The 15,314-nt window shown below is 42.2% G+C and overlaps 1 non-coding gene across 1 annotated transcript; it reads left to right on the forward strand.

Moving 5' to 3' along the window:
* The first annotated feature begins 215 nt into the window (after nt 1-215).
* Nucleotides 216-287, forward strand: TRNAW-CCA. The gene has a single exon. It is a non-coding gene; the product is annotated as a tRNA-Trp (tRNA).
* The last annotated feature ends 15,027 nt before the right edge of the window (nt 288-15,314 follow it).

Consider the following 15,314-nt stretch of genomic DNA (forward strand, 5'->3'; position numbering starts at 1 on the left):
CTATACTCCAATTAAAAAAGTATTATAGAACAGGTATAAAAATGAAATCATATATACACAAACACATATAAACATCCCCATAAACATAAACCCACATAGACATACACAAAAATATCAACTCCAAAGCACAGAGTAAAATTCTTAGTTGAAGAACCATCGATTCTAAATTGGCTACAGTTAAAGAAAGAACTTCTTAAGTTCTTTAAGTTCAGGCTTCCCTGGTGGCTCAGTCGGTAAAGAATCTGCCTCCAATGCAGGAGACCTGGGTTCAATCCCCAGGTCGGGAAGATCCCCTGGAGAAGGGAATGGCAACCCACTCCAGTATCCTTGCATGGAGAATTCCGTGGACAGAGGAACCCCAGTCCATGGGGCTGCAAAGAGTTGGACACAACTGAGCAACTTTCACTCACTCAAAGAAAGAACCATTGGGATGTTACAAAATGCAAAATCCTGAAATCTCTGTCTTCCAAGTGATTCTATGATTGAAGGAGGACCTCCTGGTTGACCTTCCAGCTTTAATTTGGCTCTGACAGGTAGGTCGAATAAGGAATTGATCTTTGCTGAGACTGTAATTGATCTTTGCTGTTGGGTGAGAGGAGAAGGTCCAGGGTTGTGTTTGAAAAAAGTGGAGAAGGAAACTGAGATTTTTTTATTACAGATTTAGGACATGGATCCAACCATAAGGCCTTATTTTTAAGGGAGGGCCACCACAAAGCCCATTTGCTCTGCTAGCCAGCCAGCAATCATCACAGATCTTTGTTTACTCTCTTGTTTTCATTCATCCTGAGTCAATACCCACTTGTTCCCCATTTCCACTCCTTGTGAGAGCTTCATCTGATATTCTCCAAAGTCAAGTCAAAGTCATTATTTCATGTGAAAGAACTATGAGCTTTTTGGGGCAAAGGCCTCTTCAAATCACCACTGTCATTAACATTGTGATTACACCCACATAGTCTTGATATGGGAGGGCTGCTTGTGCCTTCTTGGGCACCAGAAGTTGCTGGTGAGTGGCCTTGAGGGCCAGTTCTTTTAATACCTGAATCAGACATGTGTCGGGTTTTCAATTTCCACAATCTCTAAGATAAAAGACTCTTCAGGCTGAAAGAGGTTTAAGAGCATTTAATCCACCCTGTTACTTCTGAGGTGGCATAGTGGTAAAGAATCCACCTGCCAATGGAGGAGACACAGGAGATGCAGGTTCAATCCCTGAGGTGGGAAGATCCCCTCGAGTAGGAAATGGCAACCCACTCCAGTATTCTTGCCTAGAAAACCCCATGGACAGAGGAATCTGGTGGGCTACAGTCCATGGGATCACAAAGAGTTGGACACTGCTGGGTGACTGAATATGCACACATGCCCGTTTTATACTGGAAATTGAGATTCAAAGAGGAAGGGTGATTTGTCCAAGGTCATTGCCTGATCTCTGAGCTCCCAATCCAATGTTCTGCCTTTTTCTCCAAAAACATTGTTCAAACAAACTCTTACAATTTCTTATGAAGTTAAACCTACATGTAGCCTATGACACTGCAATTCCACTTGTAAGTATTTACTCAAGAGAAATGAAAACATGTGGTATGGTCTAAAAGTGCCCCCCTAAAATTCACATGTTGAGTTCTAACCCCAAAAGGTAATGGTATTAGGAGGCAGGGTCTTTGGGAGATGATTAGGTCATGAAGGTGAAGCACTCATGAATGGGATTAGTGCCCTTATAAAAGAGATCTCAGAGAGATGCTTAGCTCCTTCCACCAGGTGAGGACACAGTGAGAAGGCCCCAGCTCTGAACCAAGAAGAGGGCCCTTACCAAAATTCAACCATGCTGGCACCTTGATCTTGGACTTGCCAGATTCTGGAACTGAGAAATAAATTTCTATTGTTTATAAGCTACCTAGTCTGTGGTATTTTGTTATAGCTCTCCAGAACAGACTAAGACAACATAATCCACAAAAGGACTTCAACACAAGTGCTTACAATAGTTTTATCTATAGCAAGAAATTAGATGCAACCCAAATGTCCACTAACAGGTAAATCAATAAACAGACTTTGGTATAGTCATTCAGTATAATACTACTCATCAATAAAAAAGGAACAAACTACACAATACAACATGGATGAATCTCACAGACACTGAACTAGGAAAAGAGGGCAAACATAAAGAGTACAGACTGTATTATTTCATTTGTCATAGTTCTTAAAGAAGCAAAATTAACTATAAGTCTATGGTGACAGAAAACAGAATACAGTTTTCTGGAACAGGAGAGGGGTGATTAACTGCAGAAGGGCATGAGAAAATTTTCTGCAGCACTGGCAATGGTATATTTCTTCACTGAGATGGTGTTACATGGGTGTAAACATTTGTCAAAACTGACCAAACTAATAAACCTACTGAAAGAGACAAAAAAGCTGTACTCTGAAAACTGTAAGACATCAAACACACAAACAGATAAGAAGATATACCATGCTCATGGATTGGAAGAATCAATACGTCAAAAATGTTTATACTACCTGAGGCAATCTACAGATTCAATGCAATTCCTATCCAATTACCAATGGCATTTTTTCACAGAACTAGAACAAAATATCTTAAAATTTATATGGAGACACAGAAGACCCCAAGTAGCCAAAGCAATCTTGAGAAAGAAAAATGGAGCTGGAGGAAGCAGGCTCCCTGACTTCAAATTATACTACAGAGCTATCATCATCAAAACAGTGTGGTAATGGCACAAAAATAGAAATATAAATCAATATTTAGACCCTAAATAGAAATATAGATCAATCAAAATATAGAACAGGATGGAAAGTCCAGAAATAAATCTATGTATCTATGGTCAATTAATCTATGACAAAGAAGGCAAGATTACAGAACAGCAGAAAAGTAGTCTCTTCAACAAATGGCGCTGGGAAAACTGGACAGCTGCAAAAAAAAAAAAAAAAAAATGACATTAGATCATTCTTTAACACCACACATAAAAATAAGCTCAAAATGGATTTTTTAAAGATCTGAATGTAAGTCTGGAAATCATAGAATTCCTAGAGGAACACTCTGACATAAATCATAGCAATATTTTTTTTTCAGATCTGTCTCCTAAGCAAAGAAAATAAAACTTTGAGAAAAAATGAGAAAATAAACAAATAGGACCTAATTAAACTTAAAAGCTTTTGCAATGCAAAGGAAACCTACTGAAAGGGAGAAAACAGTTGCAAATGATATGACTAATAGAGGGTTAATACCCAAAATATGTAAACAGCTCATACAACTCAACATCAATAAAAACAAACTTCCCAATTTAAAAATGGCCAAAAGACCTGAATAAATATTTTCTTCAGTCCACGGGCTCCCTTCATCCCCTCTGGCATCTTGCTACTGACCCTCCTCTTCTCATATTTCCAACTGAGCCAGACTTAGGTTCTAACTGGGTCCCAAAGTCTTGATGGACTGTGGGTGGATGGACAGACAGGAGATTCCCGGGAGCTCTGCTCAGCTCAGGACCCTTGACTCCTTCTCTGTGACCTTTAGCAGGGCCCATATCTTGAGCCTTATCACATAATGAGTTTGGTACATTCATAGGCCAATAAATCAGAAGGTACTCTTCTCTCAGAAGATATATAATTTAGGTGATAACCTCAGTCATGCCAACATGCTGCTGCTTAGTCGCTTCAGGCATGTTCAACTCTGCGTGACCCTATGGACTGCAGTCTGCCACACTCCTCTATCCATGGGATTCTCTAGGCAAGAGTACTAGAGTAGGTTGCCATGCTTTCCTCCAGGGGATCTTCCCGACCTAGGGATCAAACCCAGGTCTCCTGCATTGCAGGCAGATTCTTTATCACTGAACCACCGGGGAAGCCTCATGCCAACATACCCCCACTGAAAAATGTTTAAGGGGGCAGTTTCTAATTCTGTTATCACAGCTCCCTGATTACACATGTGTCACAAAGGCATCCACGGCTACCACACTAGGAGCCCAGAGCCAAAGTCTTGCCAAAGCCAGCTCACCACCCAGAGGAAGACAACTGGTCTACATGTCCAAATCTGCTCACCTAGATTGGAACTTTCTCAGTTTCTTTCAAAGATCTGGAAATTCCATGGCTTGACTGTGAACCCTGGAAAGTTCACTAGAGATGGCATGACTCATCCTCTATCTTTCACAAATGGGACACTGAGGCTTAGTGAGGCCATGCGGCTCAGCCAGAATTCAGGCCTGCTGCTGCCTTAATGCTTGCCCTATTTCACCCCTCAGGTTTCTGGGCCCATGGAGTCAGCCTTTTAATGCCTCTTCCAGTGCTTTCCTCACCCCTTCCCCCAGCAGCCTCCCAGACCATCATCTCTCCCCAAATTGTTGCTGCAGACTCTTGTCGTTTCCCTCCTCCAAGTCTCCGCTTCTACCAGTCCATCCTGGGTGATGTGCCAAGTCACTCTCTGACCTGAAAATTGTCAAGGGCTCCCCCTTCCTGCCAAAGAAAACCCAAAAGCCTTGACCTGGTGCTGAAGGCCCATCACCATCTGACACCAACTTGCTAATAGTTTCCCATTCCCCTTGACCTCCCCTCCCCACAGATCCTAGGCCTAGCCTAAATCAGCTGGTTGCTGTTCCTAGTATCTCCCTTCTGCTTCTGCATTTGGTCATGCTACTTCTTCTACTGAGTTTGCAAGCCTGGACTACCCACTGCTCACCTGTCACCTCCACCTGTCTAAACCACCTTCCTATAAGGCTTGACTCAAATGCCCTCTCACCCCAAGAAGCTTCCCCATACTCCACTCCCAATGGAAATTATTGCTCCTACCTCAAGACCCTTGGGCTCAAGACCTTGGGCTTCCCAGGTGGCACTGAAAAAAAAAAAAAAAAAACTGTCTGTAAATGCAGGAGACATAAAGAGACACAGGTTCGATCCCAGGGTCAGGAAGATCCCCTGGAGGAGGACTTGGTAACCCACTCCAGTACTCTTGCCTAGAGAATCCCTTGGACAGAGGAGCCTGGCAGGCTATGGCAGGCTACAGTCCATAGTGTCGAACAGAATTGGACAGGACTGAAGTGACTTCACACCACACACAAGAGCCTATGATGGATAAATCTTAAGCCTTAGGTATTTATGTACCTGTTTTCTCTCCTAATAGGATACAAACTTTCTCAAAAACAGAGTACATATTGATTTGTCTGTATGTTTCCCACAGGCCCAGCATGGTACCTTTTATTCATTGATTAATTCTTTCATTAATAATTTACTGAATGGAATTTTGGAGTCCAAGAGACCTGAGCATGAGTCCATAGCTCTATTTATCTACTACCAGATAGATCATGATAGTATTATGATCTTGAGTAAAGCACTTAACCATTCTGAGTCTCAGGTTTTCTCCTCTGTGAAATGAGGATAAGACCTAAGTCACAGTGTTACTGTAGTGATTAATGAGGTGACATATAGGATATGCTTAGCACAATGCCTTACACATATTAATAGCAATTATTCAATTAATAAGGCAATACTAATAATAAAAATAAACATAGCTCCTGCTATATGCCTGGAATTATGGAGAATGCTGGGGATACAGAGGTAAATAAAACAGGGTCCACGCCTTTGAAGACTCAGAGACCAGTGAGGAAGCAGCCAACAAGGGAACATCTAGGCTGCACATCGTACAGGGTGAGAAGAGCTCTGACAAAGACACCCACGGGGTGCTCCAGAGCTTCCGGAAGGGGCCCTGAATCAGGGCTGTGCCCCAGGAGGCAGGGGCTCAGGGAAAGCTCCCGGAAGAGTGATGTGAGTAGTTCTGGAAAAACTAGTGATAATGATCCAGGGGAAAGAGGCAAAATAGGCAAGAGGGGCACGAGGAGCACAGCGCACGTCAGAGCACCACTGTACCCTGCACACAGCCGGCGCTCAGTAAGAGGCAGCCTGGGGTGCAGGGCAGAGCCACAGGCTCATCTGCCACAGTCGCGGCGGGTGACCCTGGATAAGTCTCGTCCCGGTCCTGAGCTCACCGCCCTCAGGTGACCCACTCCCTGATGCTGAGGTCTGGGAAGGAAGCTGAGCCTCTGGTGCTCCCTCACTCCTCCGGCTGAGTCAGGTAAGGGCATGTTTTCACCTGCTCCATTCAGGAGTCTGGCCTAAGAGGTTGGCACCACCCTCTTTAGGTCACACCTGTGTCTGAAGTAAGAAACACTAATCACCTTACGAGCATTGTCACACCCTCTTCCTGGGAAGTTTTCCTTTCCACAGCTGGGGTGGGGAGCCCAGAGACTCCAGAGAGCGACCTGGTCTCAGGTTCTAGCCACAGGACACCTATTGTAGACTAGGAGCAATCACAGAATTCAAGGCAAAAACAAGCATCCTCAGTGACTGTAATTTTTGTTTATCTGGTAAGAAACAAATAAACTACATTTTAAACATTTTAAAACAATCTTTTTGAATGGAAAATTACTGATTTATATAAAACTGGTCAATTTTGTCAATGCAATATTTTCTTTCGATTTTATTAAGATACAACTGGTATGCGTGCGTATGTGCTCAGTCACTGAGCCATGTCCTACTCTTCTGCTACCCCATGGACTGTAGCCTGCCAGGATCCTCTGTCCATGGAATTTCCCAGGCAAGAATACTGGATTGGGTTGTCATTTTCTTCTCCAGGGGATCTTACCAACCCAGGGATCAAGCCCACGTCTCCTGCATTGGTAAGCAGATTCTTTACCACTGAGCCACCTGGGAAGCCCAGTTTAACCTTACGTAAGGGGAAACAGAACAAGCAAAAGATAAAGTGTAAGTAATGTATTTGCATATTCAACAAAATTGTGAGAAGGACAACAGAGAGCTGATTCATGCATGACTGGATCCAGAAACCCAAATGATGTCAAGACTTCCTTGTTCTAACTTTGTGCTTCATCTCTGCTGCTTCCGTGTTGACTGTCAGACTGTAGCTGAGCATTCCCATCTGGCGTAGAACATGTTCGCTATTGAAAAGTATTTTTAAGTCATCCAGGATCCAAAAAAAGCACTACTAACAATTTTCCTTTCCAGGTTTTATGTATGTTATTGTACACACATCTGACACACCCTAATATGTGTGCTCACATACATACAAACATGCATACATAATTATTTGTTGTTTAGTTGCAAAGTTGTGTCTGACTTTTCTGCCACCCCATGGACTGTAGCCACCCAGGGTCCTCTGTCCACGGGATTTCCCAAGCAAGAAGACGGGAGTGGGTTGCCATTTCCTTCTCCAGGGGATCTTCCCAACCCGGGGATCGAACTCGTGTCTCCTGCTTGGCAGGCAGATTCTTTACCACTGAGCCATCTGGGAAGACGACATAATTTTCCAGGGAGCATTTATCGTGTGCATATAGCTTTGTAGCCTACTTTTGTTACTTAGTACTCTTTTATGAAGATTTTGCTTGTTATTAATCCTTTTTGAAAATGGGGGGAAAGCACACAACTATTCTCACAGTTCTGGCTCCAAGGTCAGAAGTCTAAAATAAGTTTCCCTGGGCTGAAATTAAGCAGGGCTGCACTGCCTCCAGAAGCTCTAGAAGAGAATCTGTTTGCTTGCCTTTTCCCCTTCCAGAATTACATGCTCATGGCCCCTTTGTCCACCTTCAAAGTCTTCTGTGTCAAGTCTTCCTCTGTCTCTCTCTCACAAGAACCTTTGTGATGACACTGGGCCACAGAGATAAACCATGATAATCTCCCCATCTTAAAATTCTTACATGCACATCTGCAAAATCCCATAGAAGGTAACATCGGCAGGTTCTAGGGATTCAGACATACATGCTTTGAGGGACCATTACTCAGCCTCCCACCACAGGGAAGCCCCCACCAGCTGACGAAAGGAGACATGTCTCACACACACCCAATGAGGAGGAGGCAGCCAAGCCAGCTGCTGAACTGGAGTCACATCCCACACTCTTCTGGAAAGTCATGAGTTGAAACTCTTGGCCACCATCCAATCTTGTGGGTTTGTGATTTAAATATAAGCTCTCATGGACCCTTACCTCCACCACCATATATTTAAAGCAGAAACTTGGGGAGCAGAGTCTCAGAGCCTGGAAAACTTGGCTGCCCACTCACTCCTACAAAGGGCCCACTCCTCCTAGGGTTTCTCACAACACTAATCGGAAACCACTCGTGAAGCCCACCACCCTTGATTTTATTCTTTTTTTTTTTTTTTTTTTTTGACCAATACAAGTCTTAGTCGCGGCATTCAGGATCTTTCGTTGTGGCGGCATTCGGACTCTAGTTGTGAGTTATCATGTGGGATCTTAGTTCCCCAACCAGGAGTCAAGCTTGTGTCCCCTGCATTGCGAGGCAAATTATTAACCACTGGACCAACAGGGAAGTCCCACCTGCCCTTGATTTTAGACACTTCTCATCTGTCAGAGCTCTCTTGCCCTGCCCACCTCATAGCTGACTCTCACCAGGCTGCCCTGAATAACACCCTACACATAGCTCAGTACTGGGGAGTCCAAAGATAATCAGACACTGTCTTCAAGCTCACTGGAGAGATGCCACTTACATAACTCATTGTTCCTTCCTCAACAGTTTTACTTCTGCCCAAATTGCCCTGCCCTCTAATAATAATGTGAACAATAATACTAACACTGCCATGTTAATATTATGGCAGCTACTCACCATGTACTAGGCACTAGGCTAGGCACTTTTCAATATATTGGCTAGTTTAATTTTCATAAGAATCTGATATAAGGTGAGATCTATTGCCAGGTTCCATAGATGAAGAAACTAAGATGCACAAAAGTGAGATAAATGGCCCAAAATCAGAAGTAGTAAGAGACAAAGCTGAAATCTGAAATTTATATCTTAGTCTGTGCCTTTGGCACAACCAAGCAACATTCAAGTCTTCCATAATTAACCACATCCAGCAAGGATTCTACCCTTTCTCTGGCATCCCAAAGCCAGATAATAATTATAAATAACGTGATTTTAAATTTTAGTAAAGGACCCTAAATAGACATTTTTTCTAAAGAAAACACACAAATCACAACTAAGTATACAATGGTGCTCAACATCACTAATCATCAGAGAGAAGAAAACCAAAACCACAATGAGAGAGACTTCGCCTTCCAATGCAGGAGGTATGGGTTCGATCCCTGGTCAGGGAACTAACACTCCACATGCTTTGAGGCCAAAAAAACAAAAACATGTAATGGAAGCAATGTTGTAACAAATTCAATAAAAAATTTTAAAATGGTCCACGTCAAAAAAAAAAAATCTTGAAAAAAAAACTCAATGAGATATCAACTTGCACCTGTTAAGATGGCTGAGTCTAAAGTTTGTATGGAAACTTCCCTGGTGGTCCAGTGGTTAAGAATCCTCCTTGCAATGCAGGGAATGTGGGTTCATCTCTGATGGGGGAACTAAGATCCCATATGTGACAGCACAATTAAGTCCGTGCGCCATACCGAAAGATCTCACAGGATGCAATGAAAACCCCCTGTGCCACAACTAAGACTGAATGCAGCCAAATAAGTATTTTTAAAAATAAATAAAGTTTGTATGCAGGCAAAAGTCCCAGGATAGACAACACAGTATTGAAGATGAGGAACAAAGTTGGAGGACTGACACTATCCAACTTCAAGATTTATTATAAAGCTACAGTATAAAGACAGTGTGTATTGGCAAAAGAATAGACAAACAGATCAATGGAATGGACTAGAGAGCCCAGAAAGAGACTGCATAAGCATAGTCAACTGATCTTTGACAAAGGAGCAAAGGCAATACAGCAGAGAAAAATAGTCTTTTCAACAGATGCTGGGAGAGCTGGACAGTCATATGCAAAAAAAAAAATAAATAATCAAGACAAAAATCTTACACCCTTCACAAAACTTAACTCAAAATGGATCATAGACCTAAATGTAAAATGCAAAACTATAAAATTCCTAGAAGGAAACACAGGAAAAAACCTAAGTAATCTTCAGTATGGGGATGACTTTTTATATACAACAACAAATGTATAATCCATGGAAGAAATAATTCATAACCTGGACTTCATCAAAATTAAAAACTTTTGCTCTGAGAAAGACACTGTCAAGAGAATAAGGAGACAAGCCACAGACCAGGAGAAAATATTGCTAAAGATACACCTGATAAATGGCTGTTATCCAAAATATGCAAAGAATTCATAAAACTCAACAATAAGAAAATGAACAACTCAATTTAAAAATAAGTCAAAGACATGAAAGCACATCTCACTAAGGAAAACGTACAGCTGGAAAATAGCATATGAAAAGATGTCCAACATTGTATATTATTGAGGAATTATACAATTTTTTAATAGTGCTAAAAATACAAAAGAATGCAGGGTGTCAGCCCCCCAGCCCAGAGCTGCTGAAGCAGAAGCTGCATTAACAGATCCCCAAGTGACATGGGCTTCCCAGGTGGCTCAGTGGTAAAGAATCCACCTGCAATGCAGGAGACCCTGGTTTGATTCCAGGGTTCAGAAGATTCCCAGAGGAGGACATGGCAACCCACTCCATTATTCTTGCCTGGGAAATTCCATGGATAGAGGAGTCTGGTCGGGCTGCAGTCCACAGGGTCAGAAAGAGTGGGACACAACTGAAGCGACTAAGCACAAGTAACGTGCACGTGAAGGTCTAGAAAGTATTGAGTGAGAGGAACGCACAGTTGGGACACTGGTGCTGCTCCTTGCTCATTAGACAAATAACTTATTTCTTCTTGACTGAAAAAATTAGGGACTTCCCTGATGATCCAGTGGCTGAGGCTTCATGCTCCCAATGCAGAGGGCCCAGGTTCAATCCCTGATCGGAGAACTAGATCCCTCAAGCTGTGCTTAAGAGTTCTCATGTAGCAACTAAAGATCCCCATGCCACAACTAAAAAACCAGCATGCTGCAATTAAGACCCAGCACAGACAAATAAATAAATGCATATATTTTAATTAAATTTTAAAATAATAAAACAGTGCTGGGAAAATTAGACATCCTCACACACAGGTGAAGTTCAATCTAAACTTCGTACTTATATGAAAGTTAACTATCACAGATATAAATGTAAAATGTTAAACTACAAAACTTAAAAACACAGGAAAAAGTCTTCATGATCTAGAGGTAGGCAAAGAGTTCTTACACTTGATACCTAAAGCACACAGGGCTTCCCTGGTGGCTCAGAAGATAAAGAATCTGCCTGTAAGGAGGGAGACCTGGGTTCGATCCCTGGGTTAGGAAGATTCCCTGGAGAAGGGAACGGCTACCCACTCCAGTATTCGTGTCTGCAGAACCCCATGGACAGAGGAGCCTGGCAGGCTACAGTCCATAAGGTCTCAAAGAGTCAGACACGACTGAGCAACTTTCACTAAAGCACAATATCAAGCATTGGAGAGGATGTAGGGCAATTGGAACCCTCATATATTGCTGGCAGGAGAATAGAATGGCACAGTCACTCTGGAAAACAATTTGCTGTTTTCTTCTAAAGTCAAACATATAATTACATGTGCCCCAGAAATCCCATTCTTAACTTATTTATTCAAATAAAATGAAAACCTACCTTCACCCAAAAACCAGTCATGCTAAAAACTGGAAACAGTGTCCCTCAACTAGGGAATGGATAAATAAATAATAGTATAGCCATAAAATGGACAATTATTCATTAGTTAAAAAGTAACACATTACTGATTCAAGCAACAACACTGATGAATCTCAAGTATATTTTGCAAAATGAAAGAAGTCAGAGTCAAAAGGCTACATGCTGTATTGTTTCATTTATATACATTCTGGAAAACAGAAAACCACAGTAATGGAGAACTGATCACCAGGGGTTAAGGGTGGCGGGGTTTACCACAAATTGACAAAATGCGGGAATTTGTGGGGATGATGGAAATTTTCTGTATCTTTATTGTGGTGGTAGTTCTATGACTCTTTATTTGCCAAACTTCATAGAACTAAACATTCAAAGAAAGTGAATCTTATTCTATGTAAATTTAAATTAAAAAAAAAAAAAAACCTGCCGTGAGGGACTTCCCTGGTGGTCCAGTGGTTAAGACTCCACACTCCCAATGCAGGGGGTTCGATGTGTGGTCAGGGAACTAGATGCCCCAGGCTGCAACTAAGACCTGGCTCAGGCAAATAAATTTAAAAATAAATAAATTTTTTAAAAACTCCAGTGAAAGATCTGTGATTCACAATAAAGTGTCAATTAATAAATTATCTTTTTTTTCAGTTTAGTTCGGTCACTCAGTCATGTCCGACTCTTTGTGACCCCATGGACTGCAGCACACCAGGCTTCCCTGTCCATCACCAACTCCCGGAGCTTGCTCAAACTCATGTCCATTGAGTTGGTGATGCCATGCAACCATCTCATTCTCTGTCATTCCCTTCTCCTCCTGCCTTCAATCTTTCCCAGCATCAGGGTCTTTTCAAAATGAGTCAGTTCAAAATAAGTCAGGTGGCCAAAGTATTGGAGCTTCAGTTTCAGCATCAGTCCTTCCAATGAATATTCAGGACTGATTTCCTTTAAGACTGACTACAGTCCAAGGGACTCTCAAGAGTCTTCTCCAATACCACAGCTCAAAAGCATCAATTCTTTAGCGCTCAGCTTTCTTTACAGTCCAACTCTCACATCCATACAGGACTACTGGAAAAACCATAGCTTTGACTAGATGGACCTTTGTTAGCGAAGTAATGTCTCTACTTTTTAATATGCTGTCTAGTTTGGTCATAGCTTTTCTTCCAAAGAGCAAGTGTCATTTAATTTTATGGCTTCAGTCACCATCTGCAGTAATTTTGGACCCCAAGAAAATAAAGTCTCTCACTGTTTTCCATTGTTTCTCCATTGTTCTGTGGAGTGATGGGACTGGATGCCATGATCTTTGTTTTTTGAAACTTGAGTTTTAAGCCAGCTTTTTCACTATCCTCTTTCACTTTCATCAAGAGGCTCTTTAGTTCTTCACCTTCTGCCATAAGGGTGATGTCATCTGCATATCTGAGGTTATTGATATTTCCATTTTTTAATTGATATTTACTGATGACCATTTTTTTATAGTGTAATAAAGGAAAAATCCCCCAGATGGTTCCAAAATGCTATCAAGGTTAAGAACCACAGCCCAGGGCAGTTATCTTCCCACGTAGGTGTGAACATAGCTCCCCTAGGCCTGCCTTTTCTTTCCAGTCTTCTCAAGAGAAGTTCAAGTCTCCCCTCCCACCCCACTGGGTCACTAACAAAGACTCACTGCGTTGTAAAAGATGACCCATGAAGGCTTTCAGAATGAAAGTGGAGATTGACTGAACTAGGAATATTTCATTTGGTGAAAAGGAGACTCAAATCACACAAAGTTATTTTCTTTAGGGTAAAGGTGGGTCACCCAGATAAAGGGTCACCCTTTATCCGAAGGGTGACCAGGTGGAAAGAATAGAAATGCTTAGTGTTTCTAGTGGGAAGCCAGGAAACAATGGGCGGAAAGGGGACAAAGTCCAAAATAAGGAAGAGATTTCTAACAACCAGCTAATTTGAGAATAGAATGAGATGCCTCATGGAAGAAGTAAACTTCTCAGCCTCAAGGACTAAACAACAGAAGTGGGTTGACCGCTTAGCTAAGATTTCATACAGGGGATTTCAGCACTGTATAAAAGGTTAGAATCAATGGCATCTTACTTCTAGGTCAATTTTAAAATTCATGAAGTCCCAAGCACTGCACAGCAGAAGCTGAATTCCCCTAGACTCTTTAACTTAGTAAAATCTGAAAAATACTATGAAGTCCTACTGCCCCAAATCTCTCCTCTGCCTGAAATTCCCTCTTACTTCCACAAACACTAAATAATGCTCAAGTGGAAGGTAATGTGTGAAAAAAGTGTTGCTAAGGAGATAAAAAGAGGAAGAAGATGTGGCCCAGTTCCCCAACTGGCTACCTCATCCCCCAGGAACTCAGATTAACTATCATTTCTAAGGAAGCCTCCCACTGCACCTAAAATCTGGCTTAAATATTCTCCCCATGTGTCTTTAGTTCTGGGTACTTCTCATAGCACACATCATACTTCATTTTCCACTTTCTTCATCTGACTGTGAAGTCCATGAGGACAGGGGATAAATAGATGCACAAAATAAACACCCAGAATATCTAAAGAGCTCTTATGCTTACACTCTCTTTCTGGAAAGCTCTCCACAGGCTTTAAGAGCAACCTGAAGACTAAAGCGAAAGTGTTACTCGCTCAGTCGTGTCCGACTCTTTGTGACCCCATGGACTGCAGCCCACCAGGTTCCTCTGTCCATGGAATTCTCCAGGCAAAAATACTGGAGTGGGTAGCTGCTGTTCTCTTCTCCAGGGGATCGTTCTGACCAAGGATCAAAACCGGTCTCCTGTATTGCAGGCCAATTCTCTACCATCTGAGCCACCAGAGAAGTCCATAAAAGTGAAAGTGAGAGACTAAGCCCTGCCTTTTCATGTCCCCAAGGCATATATGCTAGTGTCTTTATATAGACTAAATAGCTAATAAAAAGATAGAATGAAAGCAATGTCATCTAAGGAGCAAGAGGGTCCACGGGCTCCTAGAGTTTTGCAAGAAGGAAAGACCAAATTATTGCCTCTTTTTCCGAGAACTTATAAGAAGGAATGTGGCAGAAAGTTCTGGAAAATCCATACAAGTAAGGTAAGAGTTAAGGGTTCAGTTCAGTCACTCAGTCGTGTCCGACTCTTTACGACCTAATGGACTGCAGCACACCAGGCTTCCCTGTCCATCACCAACTCCCAGAGCTTGCTCAAACTCATGTCCATCAAGTCGGTGATGCCATCCAACCATCTCATCCTCTGTTATCCCCTTCTCTTCCTGCCTTCAATCTTTCCCAGCATCAGGGTCTTTTCCAATGTCAGTTTTTCACACCAGGTGGCCAAAGTATTGGAGCTTCAGCTTCAGCATCAGTCCCCCAGTGAATATTCAGGACCGAGTTAAGGTTTAGAGACCCTCTCTTTTCTAGTGTAATGCCATTATCTTAAAAGCACAGCAAAGAAACAAATTTATTTGTAACTATCTGAAACCTAATAGAACATGAAATAGGGTAGTCAATTAAATTATCTATTTAAATTGTGAAGCCACCCCTTAGTCACAGTTCTATTTGTTGAATGACAGTGTGCAAATTTAGACATTTTCCATCAAGATAGAAACTAAAAGCAAAGAAGGATATAGCGCCATCCTGAAGTGAGACCCAGCATTGCACTGAGGTGGTTCCTCCCAAGGCTATTCCACTGGCTGTATGTTGTCTGGGTGTGGAGTCACCGGAGACAGGTGGGAGTCCTCAGAAACTAAGAACTAGAGTAAACAACAGACATGACTAGGAATCAGGAGAACCTGTTCTGGGGTTTCC

This window comes from Cervus canadensis, chromosome 1, assembly GCF_019320065.1.
Source record: "Cervus canadensis isolate Bull #8, Minnesota chromosome 1, ASM1932006v1, whole genome shotgun sequence".
Taxonomy (NCBI): domain Eukaryota; kingdom Metazoa; phylum Chordata; class Mammalia; order Artiodactyla; family Cervidae; genus Cervus; species Cervus canadensis.